The 20,391-nt window shown below is 44.3% G+C and overlaps 1 long non-coding RNA gene across 11 annotated transcripts in view; it reads left to right on the top strand.

Moving 5' to 3' along the window:
* LOC147355519 (uncharacterized) overlaps positions 1-17,759 on the top strand; it is a 171,098-nt gene extending 153,339 nt beyond the window's left edge. For all 11 annotated transcript variants that reach the window (XR_015143994.1, XR_015144000.1, XR_015143992.1 and 8 more), the window contains 2 exons: positions 4,724-4,893; positions 17,481-17,759. This is a non-coding gene — a long non-coding RNA (uncharacterized LOC147355519). The remainder of the gene's footprint in view (positions 1-4,723; positions 4,894-17,480) is intronic.
* Positions 17,760-20,391: the final 2,632 nt, after the last annotated feature.

Genomic DNA, 20,391 nt, shown 5'->3' with positions numbered 1-20,391 from the left:
CAGAGGCTCAGGCTACAAGGATGCGAAGAAGGTTCACGCTGTCTCGTTTCCTTAAGGTCAACCTCGTGGCTGGAGGTGAGGGAAGGACTGTGTATCCACCTCCAGGCTGTCTCCAAGGGGCTGACTCTAGTCTCTAATCTCTTCAGTCTGGTTCTGGCCCCTAGAGTCTGCCAGATTCAGCTCGGTCTTGATTCCATCTCCCGTTGTCCCCCAGGTTATCAGCCTTCATGCTTTGGGGGCCTGTCAAAAATTCTGCACCTTTGAGTTGGAACGGGCATGAAAAGCTGTAATTATATATCCTAAAATGGAATCTTGGAGGCCTTTAAGCAGAAACTCAACTCTCCCCTTCCTTCTCCTTCCTCCCTCCTCCCCTTCAAAGAATGATACAGAGGCTTTGAAAGTCCCACTGGGCTCGAAGGCACCCTGGCAGAGAGTTGCATTAGGAAACCGCAGGCGCTTGTAGACACTCTCGACACGCTGTGGTTTTCTAGTCCACTTCACTAGACCGTGCCCAGCGCTGTTCCCGGAGTAGTCTGTCATTGTACTTACAACTCACATCACAACCCGAGTCAGCCCATCACCCTGCGGAGCCAACAGCCTGGCCGTTTTCATGCAAAGCCAGCAAAAACAGACCGCCTGGTGGACTTGGAAAACACACAGGCTCCCAAGCCTCTTCTTTCTTGCAGAAATAATAAATGATAGCAGCATTAAGACCAACTGGGGCCAGGTGATGACAAGAAAAAAAAAAAAAAAAAGAAACCCAGTATCTTCCAAGTTGGGGACTGGGAGATCAGGCCTGGCTTGGGCACACATTTCCTGGGTGACCTTGGGTTTTGTGCCTTCCTGTCTCTGGGTCTCCTCTGTTTTCTCATTAAATATTGGGTGAAAACTCAATCTCAAGCTCTTTTCCAAAATTTGGGTATCGTATTTGTTTCCTGGGGCTCCTGTGACAAACAACCGCATACTGGGGGACTGAAAAGAACTGAAATGTATGCTCTCCCAGTGTGGAGGCTACGGCATGGGGTCGAGGGGTTGGAGGGCCGTGCCCCCTCCCAAGGCTCCAGGGAACGATCCTTCCGTGCCTCTTCCAGCTTCTCGTGGTGGCTGCCCATCCTTGTCACTGCTCGGTTTGCAGCTGCACCTCTCAATCTCTGCTCCCGTCTTCTCGTGCCTTCTTGCCTTCTGTGTTCAAAGTTCCCTCCTCTTATAGGGACACCCGTCATATTGAGTTACAGCCCATTCCACTTGAGTATGACCTCGTCTTGACCTGATTGCATCTGCCGGAACCCTATTTCACAGGCTCCAGGGGTTAGGACATTAACACATAGTTTTTGGATCACACAATTCAACTCATAACAGGTATCACTGAGTGCTTTCTTACCGAATAGAATTTAAGGAGGCTCACTTTTGTGTGTGTGTGTGTGTGGCGTGTGGGATCTTAGTTCCCCAGACAGCAATCAAACCCGTGCCCCTGCCACAGTGGAAGCTTGGAGTCCTAACCACTGGACCACCAGGGAATTGCCTAGGGAGATTCATTTTTGAATTTTGAGCTAGGAGATGTTCATGGCTTGACCTTAGTGGGGAAGAAATTGAGGAAACAAGAGCAGCGACCAGAATTCACCAGGGCTGAGATTAAGGTGGGATGTGTGGCTCCCTGACAGTTTGTTAAAATATCAGGGGACCGACCCACTGCCCTGAGATGTCCTTGCCCATGCATTCCTCTGTCCCCTGGCTGCCATGGGGGCAAGGTAATTTGTTCAGGGTTTTTCCATTGCTGGAGTTTCTGATTGGTTTTGCGACTCTGCTGAGCAATACAGGGGATCCACTGTGATGTCAGGACACCCTCAGTGAAAACATTGGCCACGTTGGCTGAGTCTCATCTTCCATTGTGTGCTGGCTGTCCCATAGATCATAAACTCCACAAGGGTGGGGAAGTCTGTTTGACTTGCTCGCTCATGTAGTTCCTGGCTCAGGGAATTAGGGGCCAGATCACATAACGCCTGCATGCATGCTCAGTCGCTAAGTCGTGTCCGACTCTTGTGACCCCATGGATTGTAGCCTACCAGGCTCCTCTGTCCATGGGATTCTCAAGGCAAGAATACTGGAGTGGGTTGCCATGTCCTTCCCTGGGGAATCTTCCCGATCCAGGGATGGAAATTGTGTCTCCCATATCTCCTGCTTTGGCAGGCAAATTCTTTACAACTGAGCAACCTGGGAAGTCCATATCACATAATAGACGTTCAATAAATATTTGTTGAATGAATACACAAGATCTTTGACAAATGCGATGACAAACATTAGCAAAGGAAGCCTTAAGAAAGAATCTGTCTGCACCAAAATACTCTCTTGAAATGTTCAGAGTTTCTTAATTTGGTATCCATGCATACCAGGAATAGCTATCTTGGAACCTGGAGTCCTCTAATATTCTTGTAGCCATTGACCTTGTCCTCATTTTCCAGCGGAGCCTAATGACACTTAAAGAGGTTGAATTCTTGCTCAAAGGCACATAGAAAATAAGTGGCAGAAGCTAAAACCCTGGTCAAACCTGATTAGCAGGGCTGGTATGTCTCCTATTCCACACTCTAAGAGAATCATATAATTTGCTCCAAGGCTCATGCATGATCACATACTTCTTTGCGTGATTGTATAAGTAATGCCTGTCACCTCCACTAGACTGGGAACTCTGTATTTTTTAATTAACTTAAAAGCTTTATTTACTTATTAATTTGGCTGTGTTGTCAAATCTTGATTGTGGCATTTGGTATGTTTTGTTTTGGCCCTCGAGCTTAATTGCCCCAAGGCATGCAGGATCTTAGTTCCCCGACAGGGACTGAACCCGCACCCTCTGCAATGGAAGGCGAAGTCTTAACCACTGGACCACCAGGGAAGTCCCTAGGAATGCCTGCAACTGCTGGTGGCACAGAGCAGGTGTGTGCTGTTGGCATCTACCAAGATGGGCCCCATGATCTTTGCCTTCTGGGGTTCGTGCTCATGGGTTGTCCCTGGATGCACAAGTTGACCTATGTATCCTGTAGTGTATTGTGAAAATAACTAGGGTTTGCAATATAAGAGACGCTGCAACTTCCAACCTCTTCTCTCTTGGGTCCCTTCAGGGAGCACCAGGCACTCAACAAAGATGTGTCTTTTCATAGACTCTACCAGGGCTTCCCTGGTGGCTCAGATGGTAAAGAATCTACCTGTAATGCAGGAGAGGTGGGTTCCATCCCTGAGTCAGGAAGATTCCCCTGGAGAAGGGAATGGCAACCTACTCCAGTATTCTTGCCTAGAGAATTCCGTGGGCAGAGGAGCCTGGTGGGTTATGATCTATGGGGTTGCAGAGTCAGACACGACTGAGCGACTCACACACACACACACAGATGCCTAGGAAAAGTGCAGACTATGCCTCTGCAATCTTTTGGGGGGTTCCATCCTCTCTGGCAGGTCTTGACCTCGTGTTCTGTGTCTTCATTGCCATGCCCGCGATCCCCAATTTTGCTTCTCTTGAGCTGATGTAGTGAACTTGAGCTCCATGGGGACCTGCAGCTGCCAGGACATAGACGCTCCCTCCCCACCTTGCTAGGAGAAGTGAGACTGACACTGGAACTTCTCATATTTCTTCCAGTCTCTTCCTCTTTGAAGAACTCATTCTTTGCCCCTCAGTTGGCCAAGAAAACTATTCTTGCTCCAGTTTTGGGACTAAGACATCAGTCCTGGGCCAAACTATAACCCAAGATCACCGTTCACCTCCCTTGGGACATCTAACAGGTCACTTAGCCTCCCTGAGCCTCAGTTTTCCCCTCTGTAAAAAGGGAACCATTGTGGTTCTTACCTTCCAGCAAGCGCTGAAGCCAGACAGTTTCTAGAACCATGCTTGACACCAGTAAAAGCTTTATAAGCGCCATGTGGGTTACTATTGTTACTGTTTTTATTATTTGAAGTGCTAAATGATACCTCTTCTTCCTGGAAGTTTCAGTTCTCATGGAAAGGATGCTCTCCATGAGAGACAAATCTGTTTTCCTTCCCACACATACTGTACACACTGCTCCCTTGAACTTCAAAGAGAACCCGCACCCCTCACTCCCGCCAGGAAGCTCAACTTGTTATAAGTACAGCAGGAGAAGTATGGGCACTGCTGCCACGGCCCGGGAGCAGCTGTTTGATATCACACCGGGGTGGCCAAGACTTCGGGACGGGCCTGTTTACTCCTCATAGATAATATCTGGAATGAACCGCGGGAAGGACGCTCAGGGTCAACCTTCACCTTTGTAGTTGTTTAAATATCGATTATAATGCATCTGAGGCTGAGCTGGACGGGGGTGAGGAGTGAGCGATGTGTTTGCAGACCTTCCATCCGTCCACTTGCAAACTTCATTTAGAGAATCTTAAATCTCTTAACCGAGCAGGCGATTCCCAGCGCTCGTTTTTCCAGTTAAGAAAGAGTTAAGCAACTCCTCGTTAAGGACTGATTGTTGAAAACTCTAAGATGCTAGAGGCCTCCCCCATCTTAATTACATTTGCCAGGGAACATATAAGACAAGATGGAGCTTTCTCGCTGATTTAGAATGGGAGCAGGATGGTAATTGGATTTCAGGAAATAAGGAGTCCACGGACAGAGATGTTTGGGAAGAAACTTGTTTTTAAAAATGCAATGATTTTTCTTAACTGCAGAACTTTCCAGTCTCTCAGATGTTCATGTGCATCTTGTGATTTTTTTTTCCCCTAGATGGATCCAGTAGGTCACATTTCTGCAACCTCTTTTGGACCATGGAGTCTTCAACTTATGCAGTATATTGTGAGACCAGCATTCCATGGAACACTTCGGTCAAGGCTACTGTGTGAAATAAAACAGACAAAGGACTTAGAACAGGGCATACAGCCCTGTGTATGCCCTTGGTAAATACCAAATATTGTTGTTAATATTATAGAGGGGGTTGAACTTCAAAGGCACCTCCAAGTCTAAAAATCCATGATTCTAGTTATGGTGCTATCGCGCAAAAAAATGATTCTAGTTATAGTGTCACCACAAAATAAGTGGGCTTGTTGGCTTGGGAAAAATGAAAAAAAAAAAAAAAAGAAATCAAATAATTAGTAAGGCAAGTCAAATAATCTCCAAGACAAACTCTAGGTTACTCATTTCAGCGTTTGGAGGAAAGGCATTGTCTTGGGAAGGTGGCATAATTCGGTGAAATATGGGTTGGATCCATGTCCTACTTGGACCTGCATGAACCAGGACCATATGGAAACCACCTCACTGCTTGGGTCCTGGGCTTCCTAACTGTCAAAAATAAACAAGAGATGAAAATATCTCCTTGCCACTTGTAGCGTGGTCCACAGAGATTAGCAGCGTTGACACTGCCTGGGAGTTCTTCTCTTTCTTGGAGAGTGTTCCACCTACTTACCATTTCCAGGCTCTGTTTGGAGACTTGGTAAAGTGGCCACTTGCTTGGCTAGATGTGACAACACAATTTGGAATTCCAGGTTAAGAGGGCAGTTCCCGTTTTAGGGAGAGGACTGGTGCTGATTGTAACATACATCTGTGGTTCTGGCTCTCTATGAAAAAACCTCATCAACCTGGAAGACTAACTCTGGGTTTCCTGTCACCTCCGTGATCCTTTGCTCTCTCTTTCTCTCTCCTCTTTTCCATAATAAAACAGAAATGTAATCAGACTCTGGAATGTGCCTTGGCAGAAGGAATAAACTCAGGCAGCTTAGTTTATTAGCTGTTTCCATGGGAGAGAACTCTCGGGGCCAAACAGATATTTACAAATATTGAAATACTGTGCTGATCCCCAGTAGTGTCTGGAGATAAATAGCTTCTCAGAGAGGTGGTACTTTTTTTTTTTTTTTTCCTGCACCCTCTCCTCCTCCATCCTATTTATCTATTCTGCTTTCATCTGGATCATCCAACACGGAGAAGGTCTCCAGAAGAAAATTCTTCCCTGCCTGTGCAAATTCAGGACCCAAGGGCATGGAATTTAGTACTTCAGGGGATGAGACCATCAGTGGGGTTTTGAAAGATGATTGTTTTGGTACTTTCAGTGATTTAGCCAGCTGGGAGCCTTTGTGAGCAGAGGTGAGAATTCCGTAAGAGGTGTTCTCAGCCAAAGAGCTCCTCAGAGTGGTCAGAGGACCAAATTCAGGGATTATGTTAGCATTCTCTTCCTCTGAGTATGTATTCATTCAACAAATAGGCATTGAATCCCCTACACATACAAGGCAATGTATTCAGCACTGGAGTTTCCATGTTGTATCTGTGAGGACGTCATGAAAGTTCCTTCAAGCAGAGAGCATTCAATGCAGGGGATTGAATCCCTAGGTGATGGAAGAGTCAAGGTGGCAAACGGGGAAATGAGGCAACTCAGAGATTATCAAGAGCAGGAAGTCGTTACTCTCCCTAGGGAAAAGGGACAGAAAGAGAAGCTTGTGTTATGAGAGCTCAAGTGCCAGGACCTCCACATGGTTGGTTAGCTGCTGCCAAAGCAGGATGGATGAGTGGAGTGAGAAATACCGTGGCTCTTTTCTCCACCTTCCCTCCAGCCTGCCACCATTGACTGAGCAGGAAACCAGAAAGCAAAGCAGTTTGGGACATGTAGTTCTCTGTGATTTGGAGCTGCTCATGGCTGGCACACGTAGTAGATGGGACCCGCATAGTCCTTACTCTCTTGGAAGGATGTGGGTGCTGACTATTGCTTGGCCCTACCCATACTCTTGACACTCATTTCCCAAATTAAAACTGAATCTAAAGGGTAAGAGACCAGTCTTCTAATTTTTTTTTAAATCTGAAAATATGGGAATTTGCCAAGGAGAAAGCAAGTTCACGTTTCAGAAGGAAATCCACTTAGTGGGTGAGCAAAAATGTGGATGAAGGAGTCCACAGTGCTGTCACCTTAACTTTTGAGCCCCAGAATGAAGTTAGTATCAGGTCTTCTTCCAGCCCTGAAAACATCTTCCCCTGTAATAAGAACTAACGTTTTTGGGATGCTGGGTGTGTCGTGGTCCTAGATGCTTTCCATACATTATCTCATTATGCCTTATATCATTATGCCAATCCCATGAGGTAGCTAGGCTTATTACACCCAATTTATAGATTTGCAATCTGCAGCTTAGCTAAGCAAATCACTTTCACTTATCCCATTGTCAGGAAGTAGTAGAGCTCAATTTGGAGAAAGTTAACCTGACTTCACAACCCATTTTCTTTTTTTGAACTTTTTATTTTTTATTGGAGTATAGTTGATTAACAATGTCATGTTAGTTTCAGATGTACAGCAAAATGATTTTTATACATATACATGTATCTATTCTTTTAGAATCCATATTCTCTTTTTTTAACCTTTTTATTTTATATAGAAATATAGCCAGTTAACAATGTTGTGATAGCTTCAGGTGATCGGTGAAGGGACTCAGCCATACATATACATGTATCCATTCTCCCCCAAACTCCTCTCTCATTCAGGCTGCCACCTAACATTGAGCAGAGTTCCCTGTGCTATACCGTAGGACTTTATTGGTTATCCACTTGAAATGTAGCAGGTTGTATATGTTGATCCCAAACTCCCTTACTATCCTTTACCCCTATCCTTCCCATGAGTCAGAATCCTGTATTCCAAGCCTTGTCTCAACACTGCCTCTAATGTCTTGTACATGGGAATTGCATAATGTTGGTGGATTTGATTGTGTGGCAGATAAAAGGAGAATGCTACTACTTTGCGTAGGATATAGTTCAGCTGCTTGAGGAGCAATTCCAAATACTTATAGCTTAAATGAGGTAGATACTTAATTCTCTTGCACATATAAAACTGTGCTGGCTGCTATGACAACTCTGAACCTTGGGATTTTTTCCCCTTGGGTTTCTTCTTTTTTTTTCCTTTATCATCCTTCAGGTGTTTTCACTGTCAACACTTTTTTGTAATTTAGCACCAAGTCTATAGTCTAGCCCATGAAAAGAGGACAAAGAAGATGGGAAAGAAATGCCCCTTCTCCTTAAGGGCTTGGCTGGGAAATTGCACACATTTGTCTCCATCTCCATGGTTATAAATTCCCACTTAGCTGCAAGGGAGCTAGGAAAAACCCACCTAAAATCCAGTTGTTCTATCAATATAGTAGAAAAGAAAAACTGGTATTGAAAGACAACTGTGGTTCTCCTTTCTTCTTTAATTTTCTGATTGCAAAATTTTACCATGTTTCATCTCAGCTCATGTACAAATCTTCAACATGGGCTAATTTTGTCTGCAATTTACACACGAGGCGACGGAGGACAAAAGAGGTGAAATTATTTGCTCTAGGTCACCAACTGTGTCAATTATGCGGGGAATGAGGTTTTCATGGGAATTAATTTTATACGTGGCCATCCACTTATGAATTCTTCTTTATATTATAAATGGCTTTTTGCTTCCAGATATAACCTCATTACTGTGTTAGAGTTGGATAATAAATTCTTATGTAATGAAGACCCCATGCCTATAAACGCCCTTTTGTTTTGTGCTCAGAGCTGTTCAACTACTAAGAATTATTACTGAGAATATTACCAAACTCAAGTTTTGGACATTTGCACAATTCCAGCAAGTCTGAGCTAAGTACTTCATATGAAACAATAAAAAAAAAATTAGTGTCAGAGCTCAAGTGTCTGGAGGATTTAGTTAAGAATATTTGTTTTTGTGGACAGAAACTTAGTCTAGCTCACGCCAAGAGGATTAAGTGTAGCATATACCAGATGATATCCTGTGTACTCAAGGGTTAGAAATAAAGTTTAGGAGATCTCATTAACTGGGAATTCATTGTCTGAGCTCATGTTGTACAGAGTCATGCAGAGAATCAAACGTTGTCATGATATGGTAAATGACCAATAAGCTCATCATGCATGCTAAGTTACTTCAGTCATGTCTGACTCTTTGTGACCCTATGGACTATGGCCCGCCAGGCTCCTCTGTCCATGGGGATTCTCCAGGCAAAAATACTGGAGTGGGTAGCCATGCCCTCCTCCAGAGAATCTTCCCAACCCAGGGATCAAACCTGTGACTCTTATGTCTTGTGCATTGGCGGGTGGGTTCTTTACCATTAGCTACCACCTGGGAAGCCCATAAGCTCATCACTTATGCACATATTCCCCCTTCCACGTCACACAAGCCTAATTGTCAACCAGGGCACCAACATCTTTATGGGGAGGTTGCCAGATGCTAGAGATATCCAACAGTATGATGCAAATATGATGCAAATGCTTGCAAAGTGGAATTGCAAGTCTTGCAAAAGATGCAGGGTTTCATAAAATGGATGAAAATTTTGCTGGAGAGTGGCTCTAATTACAAGCAAAGCATTTGAGGGATGAGCATGTAGTAGCATCAGGCCAGTTGACACGACAGGTGCTTCAAAAGAGAGTGATTTGTGAATCAAAGGATTAAGAGAGTCTTTTTGGAAAATTGATGGAGCCCTCCAGTATTTCTGAAAAATTATCTTCTTTATGCTCCTGCTGCAGAAAGTTCTATGTGAAGGGAATGTGTCATATTACAGTGTCATATTATCTATCTACCTATCTATCTGTACAGATAGTCTCTGAAGACTTGCCAAAACTTGATTCAAGCTTCATTTGTTCTAAGAACAAATGAACAAGCACAGTTGACATTACAGCTGGACTGTTGTTAGAGATGATAAAATAAAACCTGTTTTGATGATTTTCGGTTTGAAGAGTTTTCAGCCCCCTAGGGTCTCTTGCATGTTTTAGTAGATTGTGGAGTTGATTGCCTGCACCTTTTGAAAGGCGGGAATGGAGATCTTGACTTGCCTGTCAATCACAGAGCTTTCAGTTCAGTTCAGTTCAGTCGCTCAGTCGTGTCCGACTCTTTGCGACCCCATGAATCGCAGCACGCCAGGCCTCCCTGTCCACCACCAACTCCTGGAGTTCACTCAGACTCACGTCCATCGAGTCAGTGATGCCATCCAGCCATCTCATCCTCTGTCGTCCCCTTCTCCTCCTGCCCCCAATCCCTCCCAGCATCAGAGTCTTTTCCAAGGAGGTTTAGATGGCTGGAAGGGACACCAGGAAGTAGCATGTGATGGGGGAACACCAGTTCCTGGCAGTTGTCTGAGCACTGGAGTAATAAGGATGTTTCTGATGATGATAACAAAAACAATAATAACAAACATTAATTGGGTCATTATTATGTTCTAGGCAGGGTGCCAAATACTTTGCATGGGTTATGTCATTCCATCTTCAGATAACTCTGTAAGGTAATTACTGTTTTATCCCCATTTAACAGTTGAAGTGATAAGAGTTTAGCAGAGTCCAATGCTCTGCCACTCATGTTCAACATTTAGTCCTTTGGGAGACTAAATTACCCCCTTTTTCAATTGTAGTAAGAACATTGAATATGACATTGAACAGATTTTTAAGTGTACAGTACAGTATTGTTGACTGCAGATAGGATGTTATGCAGCAGATTCCTAGAACTTATTCATTTTGGATAACTGAACATTTATACCCATTAAACAGCATCTCAGGGACTTCCCTGGTGGTCCAGTGGCTGAGATTCTGTGCTTCCAATGCAGGAGACTCAGGTGTGGTCCCTAGTCGGGGAACTGGATCCCACATACCACATGTAAAAGTTTGCATGCCACAACTAAAGATCCTGCACGCAGCAAAGATTACAGATCCCGTGTGCCTCATGTAAGACCTGGCACAGCCAAAAAAAAAAAAAAAACCCTTCCCATTCCCCACTCCCTCCAGCCCATGGCACCCAGCATTCTACTCTCTACTTCTGAGGGGCTATAGTAGATACCTCATTTAAGTGGAATCATACAGTATTCATCCTTTGGGGACTGGTTTATTTCACTTAGTGTAATGTCCTTCGGTTCATCCATGTTTCCCCTTAAGGGAAAGGATTTCCTTCTTCCTTTTTTAAGGCCGAATAATATTTCATTGTACGTATATACCACATTTTCTTTATGCTAAGTTCCCTTTTGATTCCTGCAGGTTGATCAAAAATCGGAAAGTGACTGGGAGACACGGTAGAGTGAATTTGAGATCCAAATCAAGCAGAATTCACATCTTAGCTTGCTTTAGTAGCAAGCTTGGGGAAGTGACTTAATCTACATCATATATTTCCATTACTTTTGTGTGTGTGTTGATAACATTTAAGATCTATACTCTTGGCAACTTTCAAGTATTGGGTTGGCCAAGAATTTCATTTGGGTTTTTCCATAACATTTTACATCTTACAGAAAAACCCAAATGAACTTTTTGACCAAACCAATATACAGTCCAGGATTATGATCTATAACCACCATGCTGTACATTAGATCCCAAGAACTCATTCATATTATAACTAGAGGTTTGTGCCCTTAGAATACATTTTTACAAATAACGTTCTTTCTTTCTTTATTTTTGACTGTGCTGGGTCTCTGTTGTTGCCCTAGCTTTTCTCTAGTTGCAGAGAGTGGGGACTGCTCTCTAGCTGCGGTGCTTGGGCTTCTCATGTGGGGTCTCCTCTTGCTGCAGAGCACAAGCTCTGGGGCACTTGGGTTTCAGGAGTTGCGGCATGTGGGCTCAGCTGTTGCGGCTCCCAGGCTCTAGAGCACAGGCTCAATGGTTGTGGCACATGGGCTTAGTTGCTCCTTGGCATGTGGGATCTTCCCCGACCAGAAATTGAATCCATGTCCCTGGCACTGGCAGATGGATTCTTTACTACTGAGCCACCAGGAAAGCCCCAGAATAATTTTGAAGATTTTCTTAGAAACTTATAACCAAGTCTAAGCAAATCTCCCCACCTCTCACTGCCACTGTGCTTTGCTCACAATGACTCTGATATGTACTGCACTTTGCACAATGGCAAGGATTTTTACCTTTATTCTCTTACGTCAGACTCACAGACTCTGCAATATAGAAAGGAATGATTAACCCCATTCTCAGATATAGAAAGTGAAGCTCAGAGAGGTTGAGTGACTGGCTTAAGGTCACACAGCTGGTAAACCTTATTCCCCACCGCAGTAATATTACTCCCAATCCTAAACTTCCATTCTGCCTTCCTAGCCTGGTCTCAGCATCCCACAGTCATCATAAGCTTGCCGATGCCTGTCTTACAGTCCTGTTGATAGAGACATTTGTTTATTCGTGCATATTTCCCTATCAGTTGAAAAGTTAGTAATGTGAATAAAGTGATGGTTAAGTTCAGGCTACAGTCCATAGGGTCGTAGAGAGTCAGGCACAACTGAAGAGACTTAGCGTGCACACACGCACAGGTTGGCTTTATCATTAAGTATACCCTTAGGTCACTTAGATGCCAGGCTGTCAGGAAAAGCTAGCCAGGTCTCTGCAAGCTCAAGGATGCCGCTGTTGATGGTTTCCTTATGTATCACCCAAGCATGGCAAATGCAGTTACCCAGTGACATCTGCGCCCAAACTTGAACTTATTTACAGTAACTACACCTGCTTCTCCAGTAAGGAGGTCCTGCGTAATTGAGTGGACCAGGCGGGAATTAGATCTGGGCCCATGATCTATACAGCCTGCCCATAGCTTAATCTATGTCAATTATTTCCACTGATCGTTGTTCTGTAGCAAAATTGAACCATGTGGCTTTTGGAAGGCCAAGAGAAGGGGCAGCAGCTGATACATTCAGAAGAGGGTCCTCAGGATAGCATGACTCGTCATTTCTAAGACGAGAATAGCTTTGGGAGTGGGCTTGGCTATTTTTTTTTTCCCCATAAACTCCAAAAGCTCTCTTCCCGGCACCCTGGGCATCTTCTTCTCCAGGAAGCTTTTCCTTCCCCTCCTAACAGTATCCACCCTGTTTTGAGATATTCTTTATTTGTCCGTCTCTCTGACTGGCATTTCCTGGACATCAGGATTGTGTCTTGTTTATTTCTGTATCGCTAGTATGTCATCCAGTGCTGGGCACATGGCAGACGCAGAGGGATTGCTAAATTGTTGAACTGGAAGTAACGGGGAAAAAAAAAAGAAAGGAGAAGAATGTCTCACTCCACCCTAAGTCTCCATGGCCTTCCTTCCCAGAGGCTACCTCTTCCTTCTCACTAATGTCAGTGGAGGGTAAAGCATGGTTTGTTGTAAATAATGCATTTGGCATTCTGGAATCGAGACAGGATGTGAGAGGTAAGCTGAAATGGTCTCGAAATAAACTTTTTTTAAAAAAATTGAAGTATAATTGATTTGCAATGTTGAGTTTCAGGTGAGTGGCAGAGTGATTCACTTATGCATATATATATATATATATATGTATATCTATCTATTCTTTTTCAGATTCTTTTCCACTATAGGCTAGTATATTAAATATAATTCCCCATGCCGTACAGTAGGTCCTTGCTTATCTCTTTTATATCTAGTGGTGTGTATCTGTTAATCTCCAATTGCAAATTTATCCCTCCCCTCTATAAATTCTTGACTAGTATCCAAAGCTTTCTCTTCTTTCTTTCTCCTCCCTCCCCTCGCCTCCTTTCCTCTCTCTTCCTCTCTGTCTTTCTTTCTCTAGGACCCTGAATATTACATTTGATCATATTTTTCTTTTGAAGGGTCCACTTGTGTAATTAACACATAGAAGGTTCTGAGAAGCCCTATCATAATAAAGAAACTAGAATCATTTTCTTCAACTCAATATTTTACTGATTATTCTGACCCTGGGATCATTTTTTTTTTTATTCCCTTCCTCCTCCCTCAACAAAGTCCCACGAGAAGTGTTCCCTCACACTACTTCTTGTTTTATGGCGGAGGGGTATATGGCAGGCCGGATGAGGGGGGATTGATCTCTTTGGAGATCTTTATTGTAATAGTATCTTATAATATTACATTATTGTAAAAATGTAGTTGACAATCCATCCCTGGGTTCTTTCATTCAAGTGTTCTCAGACTCATCTGAGATTATTATTATTATTCATTATTATTATTGAATTATTTGTGACTGTTTTGGGTAGCAAGTGGTAGAAACCCAATTAAAGAAGAGGAAAAAAAGGGAACTTCCCTGGCAGTCCAGCAGTTAGGATGCCATGCTTCCACTGCAGGGGGCTTGGGTTCAATTTTTGGCTGAAGAACTAAGATCCCACATGTGGGGGTATGTGCTGCCCCATCCACCCACCCTCACCCCCACCCCCCAAAAAAAAAACAAAGAAGAAGGAAAAAGAACCAAAATTAATTTGTTGGATCATCTAACTGTGAAGTTCAGAGATGGACCTGGTTTTAGGACTATAAAGACTCTATGAATTGCCCTTTCTCTCTTTTTATTTTTTTCTTTCTTTCCATTTTTAGCTCCATTTCTCCTTCTATTTATACTGGTCTCATTTTCTTCTACAGCAACTGAATTTCCTTCTTTGGTGAGGGAGTCGAGAAGGAGAGGTGTGGTCAGAGGCGGTTTCAAGCTGATATTATCCTAACTTAGTCACTGCAAAGTAAAAAGCTCTTTTGTTTCTCTCGTATCTTTGTAAAAACTCCAGGCAAGGAATATGGTTGGTTGGTTTGTGTTAACCCCTCCTCCTTTTTATGGCTCTCATTCTGGGCATTGGGATGAGAGTCTACAATACCCAGTTTGGGTGGCATGCCTACACCTGTGGACAGGAGGCTGGGATAGTTTGTGATTTTCAGCCCATCAAAACCTCACAGAATGGGTTTCTTAAAGAAAGAGGGAATGTTATTTCTAGAAGACAACTGGATATGGAGTACCAGGCAGACTGAAATAAGATTCCATTATACCTTCTTCTACTATCACCTTGTAATCTTTGACTTTTGTTTAGCAGCCAGTCAAGAATTTATATTATATGCAAAATGGCAGAAATAATCATTTGGTCCCTAGTGGGGCCATACCAAGTTAGGGTGTCTCATTTGGGGGGCATGAAATGAACCAATATTACTTGCATCTGAAGATTAACTATCTCATAGAATTGAGGCCTGTTAGGAGAAGGGAGAAGGTTAAGTGTGTTACAGCCTAACCCTTTTTGGAAATGCTCTTCAGGCTAGTGCAACAGTTTACCACCTTGGGGGTGCCCAATATGGGTTTTCAGCTACTTATCATTCCCACAATCCCCTTCCCTGAAGACTGAATGACCTTCTTCTGTGGTGGTACCTACCTGGACAGCTACATTAATCAGGGTTCTTTGGGGTTTGAGGAATCTATGATCACTCAAACAAATCCAAGTTAAAAGGATTTTTATTGTAAGCTTATTCTCAATAGTAGGGAATATTATTATCATTATTGATAACAGACCCGCAATACAAGACGGAGAAGAGTACTTTGAGAGATTTGGAGTTGAAAACTGGGAAGTAAAGGCCATCGTTCCTCCTCCTGGGGGCGTGGGTGGGTGGCCCTGTGGTCCCTCTCATCTTTGCTCCCTTTTGGAGTCTTCTCCATTCTCATTTAAAAATAAAAATAATTTGTCTTTTCATTCTTTTTCAATTTTTTTCCATATTTAGATTATTATAGAATGTTGAGCAGAATTCCCTGTGCTCTACAGTAGGTCCTTGTTGGTTAACCATTTTAAATACACACTGCTGGTGGCTCAGATGGTAAAGAATCTGCCTGCAGTGCGGAAGACCTGGGTTCGATCCCTGGGTTGGGAGGATCCCCTGGAGGAGGGCATGGCAACCCACTCCAGTATTCTTGCCTGGAGAATCCCCAAGGACAGAGGAGCCTGGCGGGCTGCAATCCGTGGGGTCTCAGAGTCAGACACGACTGAGTGACTAAGTAGGAGCAGGAGGAACCTATTTAAGATAGGTAACACATTCTCTTTTTTGCCCCGGCCTGTCACTGCCTGGGGTGGCTAGGCCTATGGCCTCAGCACTCCGCATCATGACCTCTCTGCTCCCGGTGACCCCCATCAACTAGCAGGTTGGTTTACTGATTCTAAATTCTTGGAGCAGGATTTATGGCCAAATCATGTCTTGGTGGACAGAACCTTATCTAACAGCATATGGATGGTCTCCTGTAGATCAGGTTACCTCCTCTGGACCAGCCTGGGGCTGGGAGCACAAGACCTATAGGCTTCTCACTGAGGGCTCTGGACCAGGATTCATCTCCAACCTCTTTCTTACTCCAGACAATTCGAGTAAGACACTGGGCTAGTGTGACCCACATTTTTAATAAAATAAAGACACCATGGCAACAAAAATGTCTTTAAGTGAAGTCGCTCAGTCGTGTCCAACTCTTTGAGACCCCGTGGACTGTAGCCCACCAGGCTCCTCTGTCCATGGGATTCTCCAGGCAAGAGTACTGGAGTGGGTTGCCATTTCACATTGTCAAATATCCGCCGGAGAACTAAATTATCTCTCCCCAGTTGAGAACCCACGTCCAAGAGTCAGAAGATGACAAAATAGGTGCTGACTCAGTTTCGGCCGAGACCACAGGTTTCAAAGGACCTCTGTGTTTCAAAGCAAAACGCTAAATCACCTTAGTGAGATTTTCAAAGGAAGTATCTGAAAACCAAATGGTTGTCCCAGTGGCGTTAACCCATGGGTGCTTCAGGGCAAGCCTCCTTCGCCCCCATTTCCAGCCCAAGTCTCGACTTCTTCCCCGATTTCTTCTTCCCACTCGTTCTCGGCCCGTTCAGGAGGGGATGGCGGTGTCCATGTCCACTCATTTATCATCTTAGTCATTTTGTTTTCCACTCCACAGGCCACCCTGTCCCTATCTAATCAGGGGGCTGCTTCCTGTTTTTGTTCACTGCCATTCGTCCTGCGGGAGCGATTTTTATCATCAAACAATATGAAAATAGAATGCTAGGAATTGGCACCCCTCTCCTGTTGGGAGGCTGTGGGCCTGGCCAGTTGGCTTGGGCAGAAGATACGGAAACAGCAGGAGACCCAGCCATGTATTGTGTGTGGGACAAATACCAAAGCATGCCTCTAGTTCCCTTCACATGGAGGCCCCTCAAAAAAGAAAAATAATGATGCAATTTGTTTAAACCTAAAGACATGTATTTACAAGCATTTCATGGTCCTTCTTCCTGGGGAGCGGGGGGCAGTTTTCATAGTTTGATGAATGGGTTCCTTCTGCCATCCGGAATGTGCACAAAGGTGGGCATTCCCACTCAAGGGTGGGTCTTAGCTTCCTCCCTGGTCAATGTCTGCCGCCGGGAAGGAGCCATGGTTCTCAGTGTTGTGGGAGAATGGCAGCATATGGGTGAGATATCGGGGTGAGCAGGAAAACTCAATGACATGACGTTCTCAAAAAAGCAGTTTTCTCTATAGGTTCATCAGTCTTTGCCATTGCATGAACTTAGGGGACTCACGATCTGCCTGGTGGGAGGAAAGGTGAAGTGTTGGGATTGGGCTCGGGCTCATGGGTCAAGCACCTACGGGGTGCCTAACATCAGTTGTTATTATTGTTTAGTTCCTCAGTCGTGTCTGACTTTTTGCATCTCCATGGACTGTAGCCCACCAGGCTCCTTCCTCTTCCACGGATTCTCTAGGCAAGAGTACTGGAGTGGGTTGCCATTTTCTGCTCCAGGGGATCTTCCTGACCCACGGATCAAACTTGTGTCTCTTGCTTGGCAGGAGGATTCTCTACTGTTGAGCCACCAGGGAGGCCCACCGGGTATCAGTAGAGCTGCTTCAAGGCAAGAGCAAGAATCAGAAGATCAAGAAGAAGAAAGTGTGGTAACTATGTTCTTTTAAAAAAGGTTACCACTTCCTTAAAAAAAAAAATCAGCACATTATTATTTCTTTTGCACATTCTTGGATAAACCCCGCTTCTCCTTTTTTTCTCATAAAAAAAAAATGACCCGAGTTCAACACCCCAACGATCCCATTAATTATACATCATTACAAGTCTGACCTGTGGTTGTAAATATGTGGCTTGCATGCCTTTATTCTCCATCCCAGACCCACAGTAGACATTGCTGATCAATCATGACATTCTTTCTCCCATTTGTTGCTGTGGCTTTAGAATCATTCCTGGAACATCATTCCAAAGTAAAAAATATCCCCTCCTGTCCCTCTTGGAAGATCCCTTTCCTTCAAAAAGTATCATAAGCTCAACAGGCAGCAAATCAGTTAAACTGATTCACATACATGCCAACAACTCTTAACCTTTTCCTTTCTGGTGGCTCAGTCAGTAAAGAATCCACCTGCAATGCAGGAGACCCAGGTTCAATCCTGGGTTGGGAAGATCCTCTGGAAAAGGAAATGGCAACCCATTTCAGTATTCTTGCCTGGGAAGTCCATGGGCCAAGGACAGAGGAACCTAGTGGGCTACAGTCCCTGGGGTCACAAGAGTCGGACATAACTCAGCCACTGAGCCACCAGAGTTGCCAGATAAAATACAGGACACTCAGTGAAATTGTAATTTCAGATAAATAACTAAGAACTTTTACTTTAAGTATATCTTCATGTATTGCACAGGACATTCTTATACTTAAAAATATTTATTGTTCTTCTGAAATTCAGATTTTCCTGGGAGTCCTATATTTTTAATTGTGAAATCCGTGTCCACTGCCTAACACCCACTTCTAGAAACAGAGTTGGGAGGCTCTAACCTGTATAAATCTGTAAGGTTATCATTTCAGGCCCGAACCAAGAAGAGGTGAGACGTATACTAGTAGACCTTGGGAGGGGAACTACTTTGCCGCCAGCCATGGTGGGAGGTGAGAGTCTTCTTTGTCTTGATATTACACTCCATCTTCCTACTCAGCCTATAAAACAAATAGTGGATACTGAGACAATAAACTGTGGGAAATTCTGAAAGAGATGGGAATACCAGACCACCTGACCTGCCTCTTGAGAAACCTATATGCAGGTCTGGAAGCAACAGTTAGAACTGGACATGAAACAACAGACTGGTTCCATATAGGAAAAGGAGTACGTCAAGGCTGTATACTGTCACCCTGCTTATTTAACTTATATGCAGAGTACATCATGAGAAACACTGGGCTGGAAGAAGCACAAGCTGGAATCAAGATTGCCGGGAGAAAATATCAATAACCTCAGATATGCAGATGACACCACCCTTATGGCAGAAAGTGAAGAGGAACTAAAAAGCCTCTTGATGAAAGTGAAAGAGAAGAGTGAAAAAGTTGGCTTAAAGCTCAACATTCAGAAAACTAAGATCATGGCATCTGGTCTCATCACTTCTTGGCAGATAGATGGGGAAACAGTGGAAACAGTGTCAGACTTTATTTTTTGGGCTCCAAAATCACTGCAGATGGTGATTGCAGCCATGAAATTAAAAGATGCTTACTCCTTGGAAGGAAAGTTATGACCAACCTAGATAGCATATTGAAAAGTAGAGATATTACTTTGCCAACAAAGGTCCGTCCAGTCAAGGCTATGGTTTTTCCTGTGGTCATGTATGGATGTGAGAGTTTGACTGTGAAGAAAGCTGAGCGCCGAAGAATTGATGCTTTTGAACTGTAGTATTGGAGAAGACTCTTGAGAGTCCCTTGGACTGCAAGGAGATCCAACCAGTCCATTCTAAAGGAGATCAGTCCTGGGTGTTCATTGGAAGGACTGATGCTAAAGCTGAAACTCTAATATTTTGGCCAACTCATGCGAAGTGTTGACTCATTGGAAGAGATCCTGATGCTGGGAGGGATTGGGGTCAGGAGGAGAAGGGGACGACAGTGGATGAGATGGCTGGATGGCATCACCGACTCGATGGATGTGAGTTTGAGTGAACTCCAGGAGTTAGTGATGGATAGGGAGGCCTGGCATACTGTGATTCATGGGGTTGCAAAGAGTCAGACATGACTGAGTGACTGAACTGAACTGAACTGAGACATACTGGGCTCACAAACTCAGTATTTTTGCACAGTTACACCCTTCAGCATTGCCTTGGGAGTGGGAGTTGGCTAGATAACCTGATTCTAGCCAACCAAGACTCCCTGGAACCAGCTGTGTTTTTGAGGATGTGGAGTTTTAGCTCAAGGGCATAGTGGGAAGGATCAGAGAGGAGAAACAGAGGCAGAGTCCCCCAGGGATCTGATTTCTGTGCAGGATTTAAGATGCTGAAAACTGGAATTAAGACACTCCACCGTGGCTTCATTGGCTGTGTCAACAGTGCTTTCTTCGACAGAGCTGGTCTTCACTGGGCACATCCAGGAATGGCCTCCCTACTTGTTTCCAGCAGGCAGACATTTCGATGTGACCTACTTTATGGACCACCCTTGATTTTAAAGGGTGCCAAGGTGGCAGATGGGCACGGAGAGTTGAGAACAAGTTCCCTGCCTCACCAGTAGTCCCCCAATTTTCCGCACGTTTGAGTCACGTGCGGAGGTTTTACTAGTCCTGTGTCCTGATGTCATGGCTCAGACCCCTCAGATCAGAGGTCTGGGGATGGGGACCAGGCGTTGTTAGAAGATCCCCAGTTGATTCCCATGTGCGGCCACATTTGCCAACTGCCGGTCTATGCTCAACGTGCTTCTCCTGCTCCAGCCGACGCCATCTCAGCTAGACATCCACGGATCTGACG

This window comes from Bos grunniens, chromosome 17 (genome assembly GCF_055505025.1).
Source record: "Bos grunniens cultivar Pamir isolate PY7600 chromosome 17, Bosgru_T2T1.0, whole genome shotgun sequence".
NCBI classification, from domain to species: Eukaryota; Metazoa; Chordata; class Mammalia; order Artiodactyla; family Bovidae; genus Bos; species Bos grunniens.
This window is presented reverse-complemented; position numbering and strand designations above follow the sequence as displayed.